This window comes from Pinus tabuliformis, chromosome 5_1 (assembly GCF_031772625.1).
Source record: "Pinus tabuliformis cultivar Carrire ecotype Pingquan chromosome 5_1, CPIR1, whole genome shotgun sequence".
Classification (NCBI taxonomy): domain Eukaryota; kingdom Viridiplantae; phylum Streptophyta; class Pinopsida; order Pinales; family Pinaceae; genus Pinus; species Pinus tabuliformis.
This window is the reverse complement of record NC_142305.1, coordinates 421,824,379-421,842,058: the sequence shown is the minus strand read 5'-3', so window position 1 is coordinate 421,842,058 and position 17,680 is coordinate 421,824,379. Positions and strand designations below refer to the sequence as shown.

General features: G+C 32.4%; 5 long non-coding RNA genes across 7 annotated transcripts; all 5 read right to left on the bottom strand.

Moving 5' to 3' along the window:
• Nucleotides 1-138: 138 nt before the first annotated feature.
• On the bottom strand, nucleotides 139-10,746 carry LOC149165291 (uncharacterized). 2 transcript variants are annotated; one of them, XR_016260326.1, is made up of 8 exons: nucleotides 3,698-3,923; nucleotides 3,526-3,605; nucleotides 2,956-3,043; nucleotides 2,734-2,815; nucleotides 1,379-2,311; nucleotides 1,059-1,140; nucleotides 642-721; nucleotides 139-215 (listed from the first exon to the last, which is right to left on the bottom strand). It is a non-coding gene; the product is annotated as an uncharacterized LOC149165291 (long non-coding RNA). The 2 variants fall into 2 exon arrangements; XR_016260325.1 differs by lacking the exons at nucleotides 139-215; nucleotides 642-721; nucleotides 1,059-1,140 and adding exons at nucleotides 3,188-3,214; nucleotides 10,433-10,514; nucleotides 10,655-10,746 and having other exon boundaries at nucleotides 1,384-2,311; nucleotides 3,698-3,735.
• On the bottom strand, nucleotides 5,468-7,747 carry LOC149165293 (uncharacterized). Of its 2 annotated transcripts, XR_016260324.1 has the most exons (5): nucleotides 7,417-7,747; nucleotides 6,785-7,276; nucleotides 6,220-6,458; nucleotides 5,978-6,059; nucleotides 5,468-5,555 (listed from the first exon to the last, which is right to left on the bottom strand). It is a non-coding gene; the product is annotated as an uncharacterized LOC149165293 (long non-coding RNA). The 2 variants fall into 2 exon arrangements; XR_016260323.1 differs by having other exon boundaries at nucleotides 5,978-6,458.
• On the bottom strand, nucleotides 8,446-10,396 carry LOC149165292 (uncharacterized). The gene is made up of 7 exons (XR_016260322.1): nucleotides 10,024-10,396; nucleotides 9,681-9,712; nucleotides 9,458-9,541; nucleotides 9,236-9,313; nucleotides 8,999-9,138; nucleotides 8,735-8,814; nucleotides 8,446-8,522 (listed from the first exon to the last, which is right to left on the bottom strand). It is a non-coding gene; the product is annotated as an uncharacterized LOC149165292 (long non-coding RNA).
• Nucleotides 10,747-10,921: 175 nt separating the features above from the next.
• On the bottom strand, nucleotides 10,922-11,261 carry LOC149165290 (uncharacterized). The gene is made up of 2 exons (XR_016260848.1): nucleotides 11,143-11,261; nucleotides 10,922-11,003 (listed from the first exon to the last, which is right to left on the bottom strand). It is a non-coding gene; the product is annotated as an uncharacterized LOC149165290 (long non-coding RNA).
• Nucleotides 11,262-16,079: 4,818 nt separating this feature from the next.
• Nucleotides 16,080-17,006, bottom strand: LOC149165289 (uncharacterized). The gene is made up of 3 exons (XR_016260536.1): nucleotides 16,923-17,006; nucleotides 16,348-16,601; nucleotides 16,080-16,208 (listed from the first exon to the last, which is right to left on the bottom strand). It is a non-coding gene; the product is annotated as an uncharacterized LOC149165289 (long non-coding RNA).
• Nucleotides 17,007-17,680: the final 674 nt, after the last annotated feature.

Below are 17,680 nucleotides of genomic sequence, written 5' to 3'. Positions count from 1 at the left end.
ATTATCTCTATTGCGGTGTCCTCTCCTCCTCTCCTCAACTGAAAGGGAAATAAAGTAGGGTGAATAAGGTTAAAATATAAACACGGTAATTGGTAAACAAATTTCAAAACCAATAGTTATTCATAATAGGAAACATACCTCCTCTAGAGTTTGTTATATAATGATAGAAACTCCATTCTATATTCCACTTATGCATACTCAACAGAACAAGCCATCTACAATAGATACATAATCAAGATATTAGAATCATTATACATGTTAAATAGGACGGTTGAATGTAATAATCAATCATAATATGAAACATTCTATCAACCATATGCAATAGATACACAATAAAATATTAAAATTCTAATAAAAGTTAAACTGGAGAGTTGAAGGCATGAACTTGTCATCCAACTTAATTCTAGCCCATTTATATTCCACGCTATATCTAAAAATATATAAATCTTCTAAACAAGATGCAATCCTACTAGGAATAAGGAAATCAATGTTAACATAAGAAATGATTCTTTTTGTGAGAGGGATCTAAACATATTTAAACATATTGAACACCCAAAAAAGGGGCCACAAGGCTAAAAGGAGAAAAAGTCGATCAAATGAATAATAATAACACTATTTTGTTGGAAAACAACATGAGTCACCCATTCTCTGCATTGCATCTACAATGTCGAGGGCATCTTCTCCACTCAACCCTCTCAAACAGCACAATTGTAGTCACACACTGCACAAAGTAATATTATATATGATATCACAAATAAACCACAAGAGCTTAAATAACATACATATAGAGCAATGGATTAACCATAAACATACCTACCCTCCCTTGGCTAATATTATAGTTGTGACAATCATGAACAATAAGCTCTAAGAATGTAAATCCTAGTATAATTTTTCCATTTGTTTCATATCAAAGTTCTGGAAAAAGTCTTGAACATCACACCCATGAACAAGAACATAATATCTTGAAACCATGACAAAATGATAAATCATTGTGCAAACAACAAAATATTTCAGCGATTAAGGACAAAAGTATTTTGTAGAAAAAAAGTATGTCTCACCCATCCTTTGTGCCATGTTCGTAGAATGTTTAGTGCATCTTCACCACTTTACCTTTGTAGATTATACAATTGTAGTTCTTCACTACATAAAGAAAATATATATAGTTGATTATGAGAGCATCGGTAAAACATATAATAAATTGAATAGCAAACAAACGAAGCCACAAATTAGCAAAAGATTCTTTTAACCGAAGTGCATTGCATATAGGTATGTTGACTCAATGTGCATTGCATATAGGTATGTTGACTCACCTTCATTGACAAAATTAGCAAAAGATTCTTTTAACCGAAGTGCATTGCATATAGGTATGTTGACTCACCTTCATTGACTTTCCTTGTCTGCTTCATTTTCGTTTCCACACCCAACAAACAAAACCAAGACCAAAGTACAAAAAATGTGAAAAAAAAGGAAAACAAGTACAACACAACCAAAAAAAACGAAACCTAAACAGAACTACAAAAAACAAGAAAAAAAAATCAAAATAAAGGAAAACAAGTAAAACACAAAGCATGGCCATGCTCAAACTCAACAAAACATGCAAAAAAGAACAAAGGAAAAATTGCAAACATCCCCTCTGCACATCATCTCCCCTACAATGTGCTCTTCGCCGCTGAAAGGAAAAAAAAGTGGCCTGAAAAAGGTTAAAATGCACACAGTTAGTAATGTGAGCATGTTTAAAAACCAATAATTATACATAATAGGAAACGCACCTCCCCTAGAGTTTGTTTATAACGATGGACACTCTCTTTTGTATTCCATTTACTAGTGCTCATCACAAGAAGCCATCTAAAACATATAGAAAATATTACAATCATTATATAAGTTAAACTGGAGAGTTGAATGCAATAATTAATCATAATAACAAATACACATTTCTTTGACATTGTTATATAAAAGGGGAGATCCAATTTTCTATTGCACAAATTCATGCCCGCTACAACAAGCCATCTGCAATATATATACACAAAAAGTATTATATTTTTAAAATACGTTAAACTCAAGAGAGTTTGAATTCATGAACTTTTCATGCAACTTACTCTGAGTCCAATTATCTTCGATGCTATACCTCAAGAAAATATAGATTTTCTAAACTAGATGTACTTCTACTAGGAATAATACAATGTTTTAATAAAGAGGTAATATTTTGATAAAATGAAAGCAACATGACTCACCCATCCCTTATGTTGCATCCACATTGCCTAAGGTATCTTCTCCACTAAACCATCCCAAACACTACAATTGTAGTCACTCACTACACAAATCAATATTATATATGAGATCACGAATAAACCATGAGGGAAATTAAATATTATGCACTATATATGTAGTTACTCACAGTACAAAGTAATATTATATTTGAGATCATAAATATACCACGAGAGAAACTGAATAACAAATATATAAAGCGATGAATTAACCATACATATACTTGTTTTCCCTTGGTTAACATTATAGCACCAACAAGCATGAACAATAAGCTCTAAAAATGTGAAACCAACTATAACTTTTCCCTTTATTCCGTATCAAAGTTCTCGGAAAATCTCAAACCTCACACCCATTAACAAGATCATACTACCCTAAAGCCATGAAAAAAGGAAAAATTGTTGCATAAAAAACAAATATTTCAGTGGCTTAAAGCACAGTATTATCATACAAGAAAAAATTATGGCTCACCAATTTTTCGTGCTACTTTTGTCGAATGTCTAGGGTATCTTCACCACTTGACCTTCATGGACTATATAGTTGTAATCACTTGCTACACAAAGTAGATCAATATAGTTTAGTATGAGACCACATATAAAACATATGATAACTTGAAAGGCAACTAAATGGTGTCACAAATGAGGAAAAGATCATAATGAGTGAAGTGCACTGCATATATTTAAGGTGATTCACCTTCATTTATAAATGTTAACCTCCATCTCGCCACCATAATTCACTCCATTCTATATTCCACTTACTCGCGCTCAACAGAACAAACCATCTACAATAGATACATAATAAAAATATTAGAATCATTATACATGTTAAATTAGAGGGTTGAATGTAATAATCAATCATAATATGAAACATTCTTGTTTTCAAGTTCTGTTATATAAAGGGGGATATAATCCATTATGTACTACACGTATTTGTGCCCACTGGAATCAACCATCTGCAATATATGCACAATAAAATATTAAAATTCTGTTAAATTGGATAGTTGAAGGCATGAACTTGTCATCCAACTTAATTCCAACCCATTTATATTCCATGCTATATCAAAAAATATATAAATCTTCTAAACAAGATATAATCCTACTAGGAAAAAGGAAATCAATGTTATCATAAGAGATGATTATTTTTGTGAGAGGGATCTAAACATATTGAACACCCAAAATCCAAGGAGCCACAAGGCTAAAAAGAAAAAATGTCGAGCAAATGAATAATAATAACACTATTTTGTTGGAAAACAACATGACTCACCCATCCTCTGCATTGCATCTACAATGCCAAGGGAATATTCTCCACTCAACCCTCCCAAACAGTGCAATTGTAGTCACACACTGCACAAAGTAATATTATATATGATATCACGAATAAACCACAAGAGCTTAAATAACATACATATAAAGCGATTAATTAACCATAAACATACCTGCCCTCGCTTGGCTTGACAATCATGAACAATAAGCCCTGAACATGTAAATCCTAGTATAACTTTTCCATTTGTTTCATATCAAAGTTCTGGAAAAAGTCTTGAACCTCACACCCATGAACAAGATCATACTACCTCGAAACCATGACAAAATGATAAATCATTGTGCAAACAACAAAATATTTCAGCTATTAAGGACAAAAGTATTTTGTAGGAAAAAAGTATGTCTCACCCATCCTTTGTGCCACGTTCGTAGAATGTTTAGTGCATCTTCACCACTTTACCTTTGTAGATTATACAATTGTAGTTCTTCACTACATAAAGAAAATATATATAGTTGATTATGAGATCATCGGTAAAACATATAATAAATTGAATAGCAAACAAATGAAGCCACAAATTAGCAAAATATTCTTTTAACTGAAGTGCATTGCATATAGGTATGTTGACTCACCTTCATTTATGATTCATGAACAATAATCTACATTTTCCCGGTCTGCTTCATTTTCGTTTCCACACCCAACAAACAAAAGCAAGACCAAAGTTCTCGTAAAGGTCTCGAATCTCACACCCATGAACAAGATCATATTATCTCGAAACGATGACAAAATGATAAATCATTGTGCAAACAACAAAATATTTCAGCATATTAAAGGAGAAAAGTATTTTGTAGGAATAAAGTACATCTCACCCATCCTTTGTGCCACATTTGTAGAATGTTTAGTGCATCTTCACCACTTCACTTTTGTAGACTATACAATTGTAGTTCTTCACTACATAAAGAAGATATATATAGTTGATTATGACAGCATCGATAAAACATATAATAAATTGAATAGCAAACAAATGAACCCACAAATTAGCAAAAGATTCTTTTAACTGAAGTGCATTGCATATAGGTATGTTGACTCACCTTCATTTATGAACAATAATCTCCATTTTCCTTGTCTGCTTCATTTCCGTTTCCACACCCAACAAACAAAACCAAGACCAAAGTACAAAAAATGTGAAAAAAAGGAAAACGAGTACAACACACCCAAAAAAATGAAACCTAAACCAAACTACAAAAAACAAGAAAAAAAATCAAAACAAAGGAAAACAAGTACAACACAAAGCATGGCCATGCTCAAACTCAACAAAACATGCAAACAAGAACAAAGGAAAAATTGCAAACATCCCCTCTGCACATCATCTCTCCTACAATGTGCTCTCCGCCGCTGAAAGGAAAAAAAGTGGGCTGAAAAAGGTTAAAATGCACACAGTTAGTATTCTAAGCATGTTTAAAAACCAATAATCATACATAATATGAAATGCACCTCCCCTAGAGTTTGTTTTATAATGATGGACACTCTCTTTTGTATTCCATTTATTAGTGCTCATCACAACAAGCCATCTAAAACAGATAGAAAATATTACAATCATTATAGAAGTTAAAATGGACAGTTGAATGCATTATTAATCATAATAACAAATACACCTTTCTTTGACATTGTTATATAAAAGGGGAGATCCCATTTTGTATTGCACGAATTCATGCCCGCTAGAACAAGCCATCTGCAATAGATACACAAAAAAAATATTAGATTTCTAAAATATGTTAAACTAGAGAGAGTTTGAATTCATGAACTTGTCATGCAACTTAGTCTGAGTCTAGTTATCTTCGATGCTATACCTCAAGAAAATATAGATTTTCTAAACTAGATGTACTTCTACTAGGAATAATACAATGTTTTCATAAGAGGTAATCTTTTTGAGAAAATGAAAACAACATGACTCACCCATCCCCTATGTTGCATCCGCATTGCCTAAGGTATCTTCTCCACTAAACCATCCCAAACACTACAACTGTAGTCACTCACTACACAAATCAATATTATATATGAGATCACGAATAAACCATGAGAGAAATTAAATATTAGGCACTATATATGTAGTCACTCACGGCACAAAGTAATATTATATATGAGATCATAAATAAACCACGAGAGAAACTAAATAACAATTATATAGAGCAATGAATTAACCATAAACATACTTGCTTGCCCTTGGTTAACATTATGGCACCAACAAGCCTGAACAATAAGCTCTAAAAATGTGAAGCCAACTATAACTTTTCCCTTTATTCCGTATCAAAGTTCTTGGAAAATATCAAACCTCACACCCATTAACAAGATCATACTACCCTGAAGCCATCACAAAAGGATAAATCATTGCATAAACAACAAATATTTCAGTGGCTTAAAGCAGAATATTATCATACAAGAAAAAATTATGGCTCACCAATGGTTTGTGCTGCCTTTGTCGAATGTCTAGGGTATCTTCACCACTTGACCTTCATGGACTATATAGTTGTAGTCGCTTGCTACACAAAGCAAATCAATATGGTTTAGTATAAGACCACATATAAAACATATGATAACTTGAAAGGCAAGTAAATGGTGTCACAAATGAGGAAAATATCATAGTGAGTGAAGTGCATTGCATATATTTAAGGTGATTCACATTCATTTATGAATGATAACCTCCATCTCGCCACTTTAATTCACTCCAATCTATATTCCACTTACTCGTACTCAACAGGAAAAACCATCTACAATAGGTACATAATAAAGATATTAGAATCATTATACATGTTAAACTGGAGGGTTGAATGCAATAATCAAACATAATATGAAACATTCTGGTTTTCAAGTTTTGTTATATAAAGGGGGATATAATCCATTATGTACTTCACGTATTTGTGCCCATTGGAATCAACCATCTGCAATACATGCACAATAAAATATTAAAATTTTGTTAAACTGGAGAGTTGAAGGGATGAACTTGTCATCCAACTTAACTTAATTCCAACACATTTATATTGGAAGCTATATCTAAAAATATATAAATCTTCTAAACAAGATGTGATCCTACTAGGAATAAGGAAATCAATGTTATCATAAGAGATAATTCTTTTTGTCAGAGGGATCTAAACATATCTAAACATATTGAACAACCAAAATCCAAGGGGCCACAAGGCTAAAAGGAGAAAATGTCGAGCAAATGAATGATACTAACACCACTTGATTGGAAAAAAACATGACTCACCCATCCTCTGCATTGCATCTACAATGCCAAGGGCATCTTCTCCACTCAACCCTCCCAAACAATGCAATTGCAGTCACACACTGCACAAAGTAATATTATATATGATATCACGAATAAACCACAAGAGCTTAAATAACATACATATAGAGCGATCAATTAACCATAAGCATACCTGCCCTCCCTTGTCGAATATTATAGTTGTCATGAACAATAAGCCATGAACATGTAAATCCTAGTATAACTTTTCCATTTGTTTCATATCAAAGTTCTGGAAAAAGTCTTGAACCTCACACCCATGAACATGATCATACTACCTCAAAACCATGACAAAATGATGAATCATTGTGCAAACAACAAAATATTTCAGCTATTAAGGACAAAAGTATTTTGTGGGAAAAAGTATGTCTCACCCATCCTTTCAGCCACGTTCGTAGAATGTTTAGTGCATCTTCACTACTTTATCTTTGTAGATTATACAATTGTTGTTCTTCACTACATAACGAAAATATATATAGTAGATTATGAGAGCATCGGTAAAACATATAATAAATTGAATAGCAAACAAATCAAACCACAAATTAGCAAAAGATTCTTTTAACTTAAGTGCATTGCATATAGGTATGTTGACTCACCTTCATTTATGATTCATGAACAATAATCTACATTTTCCTTGTCTACTTCATTTTCGTTTCCACACCCAACAAACAAAAGCAAGACCAAAGTTCTGGAAGAAGTCTCGAATCTCACACCCATGAACGAGATCATACTATCTCGAAACCATGAGAAAATGATAAATCATTGTGCAAACAACAAAATATTTCAGGATATTAAAGGACAAAAGTATTTTGTAGGAATAAAGTACGTCTCACCCATCCTTTGTGCCACATTTGGAGAATGTTTAGTGTATCTTCACAACTTCACTTTTGTAAACTATACAATTGTAGTTCTTCACTACATAAAGAAGATATATATAGTCGATTATGACAGCATTGATAAAACATACAATAAATTGAATAGCAAACAAATGAACCCACAAATTAGCAAAAGGTTCTTTTAACTAAAGTGCATTGCATATAGGTATGTTGACTCACCTTCATTTATGAACAATAATCTCCATTTTCCTTGTCTGCTTCATTTTTGTTTCCACACCCAACAAACAAAACCAAGACAAAAGTACAAAAAATGTGAAAAAAAAAAAAAAAAACGAGTACAACACAACAAAAAACGAAACCTAAACAGAACTACAAAAAACAAGAAAAAAAATCAAACAAAGGAAAACAAGTAAAACACAAAGCATGGCCATGCTCAAACTCAACAAAACATGCAAACAAGAACAAAGGAAAAATTGCAAACATCCCTCTGCACATCATCTCCCCTACAATGAGCTCTCCGCCGCTGAAAGGAAAAAACGTGAGTTGAAAAAGGTTAAAATGCACACAGTTAGTAATGTAAGCATGTTTAAAAACCAATAATTATACATAATAGGAAATGCACCTCCCCTAGAGTTTGTTTTATAACGATGGACACTCTCTTTTGTATTCCATTTACTAGTGCTCATCACAACAAGCCATCTAAAACAGATAGAAAATAAGATATTACAATCATTATATAAGTTAAACTGGAGAGTTGAATGCAATAATTAATCATAATAACAAATACACCTTTCTTTGACATTGTTATATAAAAGGGGAGATCCCATTTTGTATTGCACGAATTCATGCCCGCTAGAACAAGCCATCTGCAATAGATACACAAAAAATATTACATTTCTAAAATACCTTAAACTAAAGAGAGTTTGAATTCATGCAACTTAGTCTTAGTCTAGTTGTCTTCGATGCTATACCTCCAGAAAATATAGATTTTCTAAACTAGATGTACTTCTACTAGGAATAATACAATGTTTTAAGGAAGAGGTAATATTTTTGAGAAAATGAAAATAACATGACTCACCCATCCCCTATGTTTCATCCACATTGCCTAAGGTATCTTCTCCACTAAAACATCCCAAATACTACAATTGTAGTCACACACTACACAAATCAATATTATATATGAGATTATGAATAAACCATGAGGGAAATTAAATATTAAGCACTAAATATGTAGTCACTCACGGCACAAAGTAATATTATATTGCAGATCATAAATAAACCACGAGAGAAACTGAATAAAATTATATAGAGCGATGAATTAACCATACACATACTTGCTTACCCTTGGTTAACATTATAGCACCAACAAGCATGAACAATAAGCTCTAAAAATGTGAAACCAACTATAACTTTTTCCTTTATTCCGTATCGAAGTTCTTGGAAAATCTCAAACCTCACACCCATTAACAAGATCATACTACCCTGAAGCCATCACAAAAGGATAGATCATTGCATAAACAACAAATATTCCAGTGGCTTAAAGCATAGTATTATCATACAAGAAAAAATTATGGCTCACTAATTGCTCGTGCTGATTTTGTCGAATGTCTAGGGTATCTTCACCACTTGACCTTCATGGACTATACAGTTCTAGTCACTTGGTACACAAAGCAGATCAATAAAGTTTAGTATGAGACCACATATAAAACATATGATAACTTGGAAGGCAAGTAAATGGCGTCACAAATGAGGAAAAGATCATAGGGAGTGAAGTGCATTGCATATATTTAACGTAATTCACCTTTATGAATGATAACCTCCATCTCGCCACTTTAATCCACTCCATTTTATATTCCACTTACTCATACTCAACAGAACAAACCATCTACAATAGATACATAATAAAGATATTAGAATCATTATACATATTAAACTGAAGGGTTGAATGTAATAATCAATCATAATATGAAAAATTCTTGTTTTCAAGTTCTGTTATATAAAAGAGGATATAATCCATTATGTACTTCACGTATTTGTGCCCACTGGAATCAACCATCTGCAATATATGCAAAATAAAATATTAAAATTCTGTTAAATTAGAGGGTTGAAGGCATGAACTTGTCATCCAACGTAATTCCAGCCCATTTATATTCCATGCTATATTTAAAAATATATAAATCTTCTAAACAAGATGTAATCCTACTAGGAACAAGGAAATCAATGTTATCATAAGAGAAGATTCTTTTTGTGAGAGGGATCTAAACTTATTGAACACCCAAAATCCAAGGGGCCACAAGGCTAAAAGGAGAAAATGTCAAGCAAATTAATAATAATAACACTATTTTGTTTGAAAACAACATGACTCACCCATCCTCTGCATTGCATCTACAATGCCAAAGGCATATTCTGCACTCAATCCTCCCAAACAGTGCAATTGTAGTCACACACTGCACAAAGTAATATTATATATGATATCATGAATAAACCACAAGAGCTTAAATAACATACATATAGAGTGATCAATTAACCATAAACATACCTGCCCTCCCTTGGCTGATATTATAGTTGTGACAATCATGAACAATAAGCCCTAAACATGTAAATCTTAGTATAACATTTCCATTTGTTTCATATCAAAGTTCTGGAAAAAGTATTGAACCTCACATCCATGAACAAGATCATACTACCTCGAAACCATGATAAATCATTGTGTAAACAACAAAATGTTTCAGCTATTAAGGACAAGAGTATTTTGTGGGAAAAAAGTATGTCTCACCCATCCTTTCTGCCACGTTCGTAGAATGTTTAGTGCATCTTCACTACTTTACCATTATAGATTATACAATTGTAGTTCTTCACTACATAAAGAAAATATATATAGTTGATTATGCGAGCATCGGTAAAACATATAATAAATTGAATAGCAAACAAATGAAGCCATAAATTAGCAAAAGATTCTTTTAACTGAAGTGCATTGCATATAAGTATGTTGACTCACCTTCATTTATGATTCATGAACAATAATCTACATTTTCCTTGTCTGCTTCATTTTCGTTTCCACGCCCAACAAACAAAAGCAATCATTTCCACACCCAACAAACAAAAGCAAGACCAAAGTTCTGGAAAAAGTCTCGAATCTCACACCCATGAACGAGATCATACTATCTCGAAACCATGACAAAATGATAAATCATTGTGCAAACAACCAAAATATTTCAGCATATTAAAGGAGAAAAGTACTTTGTAGGAATAAAGTATGTCTCACCCATCCTTTGTGCCACATTTGGAGAATGTTTAGTGCATCTTCACCACTTCACTTATGTAGACTATACAATTGTAGTTCTTCACTACATAAAGAAGATATATATAGTTGATTATGACAGCATTGATATAACGTATAATAATTGAATAGCAAACAAATGAACACACAAATTAGAAAAAGGTTCTTTTAACTGAAGTGCATTGCATATAGGTACGTTGACTCACCTTCACGTATGAACAATAATCTCCATTTTCCTTGTCTGCTTCATTTTCATTTCCACACCCAACAAACAAAACCAAAACCAAAGTACAAAAAATGTGAAAAAAAAGAAAACAAGTACAGCACAACCAAAAAAAAAATAGAACTACAAAAAACAAGAAAAAAAATCAAAACAAAGGAAAACAAGTAAAACACAAAGCATGACCATGCTCAAACTCAACAAAACATGCAAACAAGAACAAAGGAAAAATTGCAAACATCCCCTCTGCACATCATCTCCCCTACAATGTGCTATCCGCCGCTGAAAGGAAAAAAATGGGCTGAAGAAGGTTAAAATGCACACCGTTAGTAGTGTAAGGATGCTTAAAAACCAATAATTGTAGATAATAGGAAATGCACCTCCCTTAGAGTTTGTTTATAACGATGGACACTCTCTTTTGTATTCCATTTACTAGTGCTCACCACAACAACCCATCTAAAACAGATAGAAAATATTATAATCATTTATATAAGTTAAACTGGAGAGTTGAATGCATTAATTAATCATAATAACAAATACACCTTTCTTTGACATTGTTATATAAAAGAGGAGATTCCATTTTGTATTGCACAAATTCATGCCCGCTAGAACAAGCCATCTGCAATAGATACACAAAAAAATATTAGATTTCTAAAATACGTTAAACTAGAGAGAGTTTGAATTCATGAACTTGTCATGCAACTTAGTCTGAGTCTAGTTATCTTCGATGTTATACCTCAAAAAAATATAGATTTTCTATAGATTTTCTAGACTAGATGTACTTCTATTAGGAATAATACAATGTTCTAATAAAGAGGTAATGTTTTTGAGAAAATGAAAACAACCTGACTCACCCATCCCCTATGTTGCATCCACATTACCAAAGGTATCTTTTCCACTAAACCATCCCAAACACTACAACTGTAGTCACTCACTACACAAATCAATATTATATATGAAATCACGAATAAACCAGGAGGGAAATTAAATATTAAGCACTATATATGTAGCCACTCAGGGCACAAAGTAATATTATATAGGAGATCATAAATAAACCACGAGAGAAACTGAACAACAATTATATAGAGCGAAGAATTAACCATACACATACTTGCTTGCCCTTGGTCAACATTATAGTACCAACAAGCATGAACAATAAGCTCTAAAAATGTGAAAGCAACTATAACTTTTCCCTTTATTCCGTATCAAACTTCTCGAAAAATCTCAAACCTCACAGCCATTAACAAGATCATACTACCCTGACGCCAAGACAAAAGGATAAATCGTTGCATAAACAACAAATATTTCAATGGCTTAAAGCATAATATTATCATACAAGAAAAAATTATGGCTCACCAATTGTTCATGCTGCTTTTGTCGAATGTCTAGGGTATCTTCACCACTTGACCTTCATGGACTATACAGTTGTAGTCACTTGCTACACAAAGCAGATCAATACAGTTTAGTATGAGACCACATATAAAACATATGATAACTTGAAAGGCAAGTAAATGGTGTCACAAATGAGGAAAAGATAAGTGAGTGAAGTGCATTGCATATATTTAAGGTGATTCACCTTCATTTATGAATGATAACCTCCATCTCGCCACTTTAATTCACTCCATTCTATATTCCACTTACTCGTACTCAACAAAACAAACCATCTAAAATAGATACATGATAAAGATATTAGAATCATTATACATGTTAAATAGGAGGGTTGAATGTAATAATCAATCATAATATGAAACATTCTTGTTTTCAGGTTCTGTTATATAAAGGGGGATATAATCCATTATGTACTTCACGTAGATACATGATAAAGATATTAGAATCATTATACATGTTAAACATGAGGGTTGAATGTAATAATCAATCATAATATGAAACATTCTTGTTTTCAGGTTCTGTTATATAAAGGGGGATATAATCCATTATGTACTTCACGTATTTGTGCCCACTGGAATCAACCATCTGCAATATATGCACAATAAAATATTAAAATTTTGTTAAACTTGAGAGTTGAAAGCATGGACTTGTCATCCAACTTAATTCCAGCCGATTTATATTCCATGTTATATCTAAAAAAATATAAATCTTCTAAACAAGATGTAATCCTACTAGGAATAAGGTAATCAATGTTATCATAAGAGATGATTCTTTTTGTGAGAGGAATCTAAACATATCTAAACACATTGAACGCCCAAAATCCAAGGGGCCACAAAGCTAAGAGGAGAAAATCTCGAGCAAATGAATAATAATAACACTATTTTCTAGGAAAACAACATGACTCACCCATCCACTGCATTGCATCTACAATGCCAAGGGCATCTTCTCCACTCAACCCTCCCAAACAGTGCAATTGTAGTCACACACTGCACAAAGTAATATTATATATGATATCACAAATAAACCACAAGAGCTTAAATAACATACATATAGAGCGATCAATTACCCATAAACATACCTGCCCTTCCTTGGCTAATATCATAGTTGTGACAATCATGAACACACTGCACAAAGTAATATTATATATGATATCACAAATAAACCACAAGAGCTTAAATAACATACATATAGAGCGATCAATTACCCATAAACATACCTGCCCTTCCTTGGCTAATATCATAGTTGTGACAATCATGAACAATAAGCCCTGAACATGCAAATCCTAGTATAACCTTTCCATTTGTTTCATATCAAAGCTCTGTAAAAAGTCTTGAACCTCACACCCATGAACAAGATGATACTACCTCGAAACCATGACAAAAAGATAACTCATTGTGCAAACAACAAAATATTTCAGCTATTAGGGACAAAAGTATTTTGTGGGAAAAAAGTATGTCTCACCCATCCTTTCTGCCACGTTCGTAGAATGTTTAGTGCATCTTCACTACTTTACCTTTGTAGATTATACAATTGTAGTTCTTCACTACATAAAGAAAATATATATACCTTTGTAGATTATACAATTGTAGTTCTTCACTACATAAAGAAAATATATATAGTAGATTATGAGAGCATCGGTAAAACATATAATAAATTGAATAGCAAACAAATCAAACCACAAATTAGCAAAAGATTCTTTTAACTGAAGTGCATTGCATATAGGTATGGTGACTCACCTTCATTTATGATTCATGAACAATAATCTACATTTTCCTTGTCTACTTCATTTTCGTTTCCACACCCAACAAACAAAACCAAGACCAAAGTTCTGGAAAATGTCTCGAATCTCACACCCATGAACAAGATCATACTATCTCGAAACCATGACAAAATGATAAATCATTGTGCAAACAACAAAATATTTCAGCATATTAAAGGACAAAAATATTTTGTAGGAATAAAGTACGTCTCACCCATCCTTTGTGCCACATTTGGAGAATGTTTAGTGTATCTTCACCACTTCACTTTTGTAGACTATACAATTGTAGTTCTTCACTACATAAAAAAGATATATATAGTTGATTATGACAGCATCGATAAAGCATATAATAAATTGAATAGCAAACAAATGAACCCACAAATTAGCAAAAGATTCTTTTAACTGAAGTGCATTGCATATAGGTATGTTGATTCACCTTCATTTATGAACAATAATCTCCATTTTCCTTGTCTGCTTCATTTTCGTTTCCACACTCAACAAACAAAACCAAGACCAAAGTACAAAAAAAAAAAAAAAGGAAAACGAGTACAACACAACAACAAAAAACGAAACCTAAACAGAACTACAAAAAACAAGAAAAAAAATCAAATCAAAGCCAAACAAGTAAAACACAAAGCATGGCCATGCTCAAACTCAACAAACATGCAAACAAGAACAAAAGAAAAATTGCTATTGCTAACATCCCCTCTGCACATCATCTCCCCTACATTGTGTTCTCCGTCGTTGAAAGGAAAAAAAGCGGGCTGAAAAAGGTTAAAATGTAAAAGTGAGTAATGTAAGCATGTTTAAAAACCAGTAATTATACATAATAGGAAATGCATCTCCCCTAGAGTTTGTTTTATAACTATAGACATTCTCTTTTCTATTCCATTTACTAGTGCTCATCACAACAAGCCATCTAAAACATATAGAAAATATTACAATCATTATATAAGTTAAACTAGAGATTTGAATGCATTAATTAATCATAATAACAAATACACCTTTCTTCAACATTGTTATATAAAAGGGGAGATTCCATTTTGTATTGCACAAATTCATGCCCGCTAGAACAAGCCATCTGCAATAGATACACAAAAAAAAAAATATTAGATTTCTAAAATACGTTAAACTAGAGGGATTTTGAATTCATGAACTTGCCATGCAACTTAGTCTAAGTCTAGTTATCTTCGATGTTATACCTCAAAAAAATATAGATTTTCTAAACTAGATGTACTTCTACTAGGAATAATACAATGTTCTAATAAAGAGGTAATCTTTTTGAGAAAATGAAAACAACATGACTCGCCCATCCCTTATGTTGCATCCACATTGCCTAAGGTATCTTCTCGACTAAACCATCCCAAACACTACAACTGTAGTCACTCACTACAAAAATCAATATTATATATGAGATCACGAATAAACCATGAGGGAAATTAAATATTAGGCACTATATATGTAGTCACTCATGGTACAAAGTAATATTATATAGGAGATCATAAATAAACCACGAGAGAAACTGAATAACAATTATATAGAGCAATGAATTAACCATACACATGCTTGCCCTTGGTTAACATTATAGCACCAACAAGCATGAACAATAAGCTCTAAAAATGTGAAACCAACTATAACTTTTCCCTTTATTCCGTGTCAAAGTTCTTGGAAAATCTCAAACCTCACACCCATTAACCTCACACCCATTAACAAGATCATACTACCCTGAAGCCATGACAAAAGGTTAAAACATTGCATAAACAACAAATATTTCAGTGGCTTAAAGAATAATATTATCATACAAAAAAATATTATGGCTCACCAATTGTTCGTGCTGCTTTTGTCGAATGTCTGGGGTATCTTCACCACTTGACCTTCATGGACTATATAGTTGTAGTCACTTGCTACACAAAGCAAATAAATATAGTTAGTAAGAGACCACATATAAAACATGTGATAACTTTAAAGGCAAGTAAATGGTGTCACAAATGAAGAAAAGATCATAGTGAGCGAAGTGCATTGCATATATTTAAGGTGATTCACCTTCATTTATGAATGATAACCTCCATCTTGCCACTTTAATTCATTCTATATTCCACTTACTCGTACTCAACAGAACAATTCATCTACAATAGATACATAATAAAGATATTAAAATCATTATACATGTTAAACTGGAGGGTTGAATGTAATAATCAAGCATAATATGAAACATTCTGGTTTTCAAGTTCTATTATATGAAGAGGGATATAATCCATTTAGAACTTCACGTATTTGTGCCCACTCGAATCAACCATCTGCAATATATGCACAATAAAATATTAAAATTCTGTTAAACTGGAGAATTGAAGGCATGAACTTGTCACCCAACTTAATTGCCGTCCATTTATATTCTATGCTATATCTAAAAATATATAAATCTTCTAAACAAGATGTAATCCTACTAGGAATAAGGAAATCAATGTTATCATAATAGATGATTCTTTTTGTGAGAGGGATCTAAACATATCTAAACATATTGAACACCCAAAATTCAAGGGGCCACAAGGCTAAAAGGAGTAAATGTCGAGCAAATGAATGATAATAACACTACTTTGTTGGAAAACAACATGACTCACCCATCCTCTCCATTGCATCTACAATACCAAGGGCATCTTCTCCAGTCAACCCTCCCAAACAGTGCAATTGTAGTCACACACTGCACAAAGTAATATTATATATGATATCACGAATAAACCACAAGAGCTTAAATAACATACATATAGAGAGATCAATTAACCATAAACATACGTGCCCTCCCTTGGCTAATATTATAGTTGTGACAATCATGAACAATAACCCCTCCCTTGGCTAATATTATAGTTGTGACAATCATGAACAATAACCCCTCCCTTGGCTAATATTATAGTTGTGACAATCATGAACAATAAGCCCTGAACATGTAAATCCTAGTATAACTTTTCCATTTGTTTCATATCAAAGTTCTGTAAAAAGTCTTGAACCTCACACCCATGAACAAGATCATACTACCTCGAAAACATGACAAAATGATAAATCATTGTGCAAACAACAAAATATTTCAGCGATTAAGGACAAAATTATTTCGTGGGAAAAAAGTATGTCTCACCTATCCTTTCTGCCACGTTCTTAGAATGTTTACTGCATCTTCACTAGTTTACCTTTGTAGATTATACAATTGTAGTTCTTCACTACATAAAGAAAATATATATAGTAGATTATGAGAGCATCGGTAAAACATATAATAAATTGAATAGCAAACAAATGAAACCACAAATTAGCAAAAGATTCTTTTAACTGAAGTGCATTGCATATAGGTATGTTGACTCACCTTCATTTATGATTCATGAACAATAAT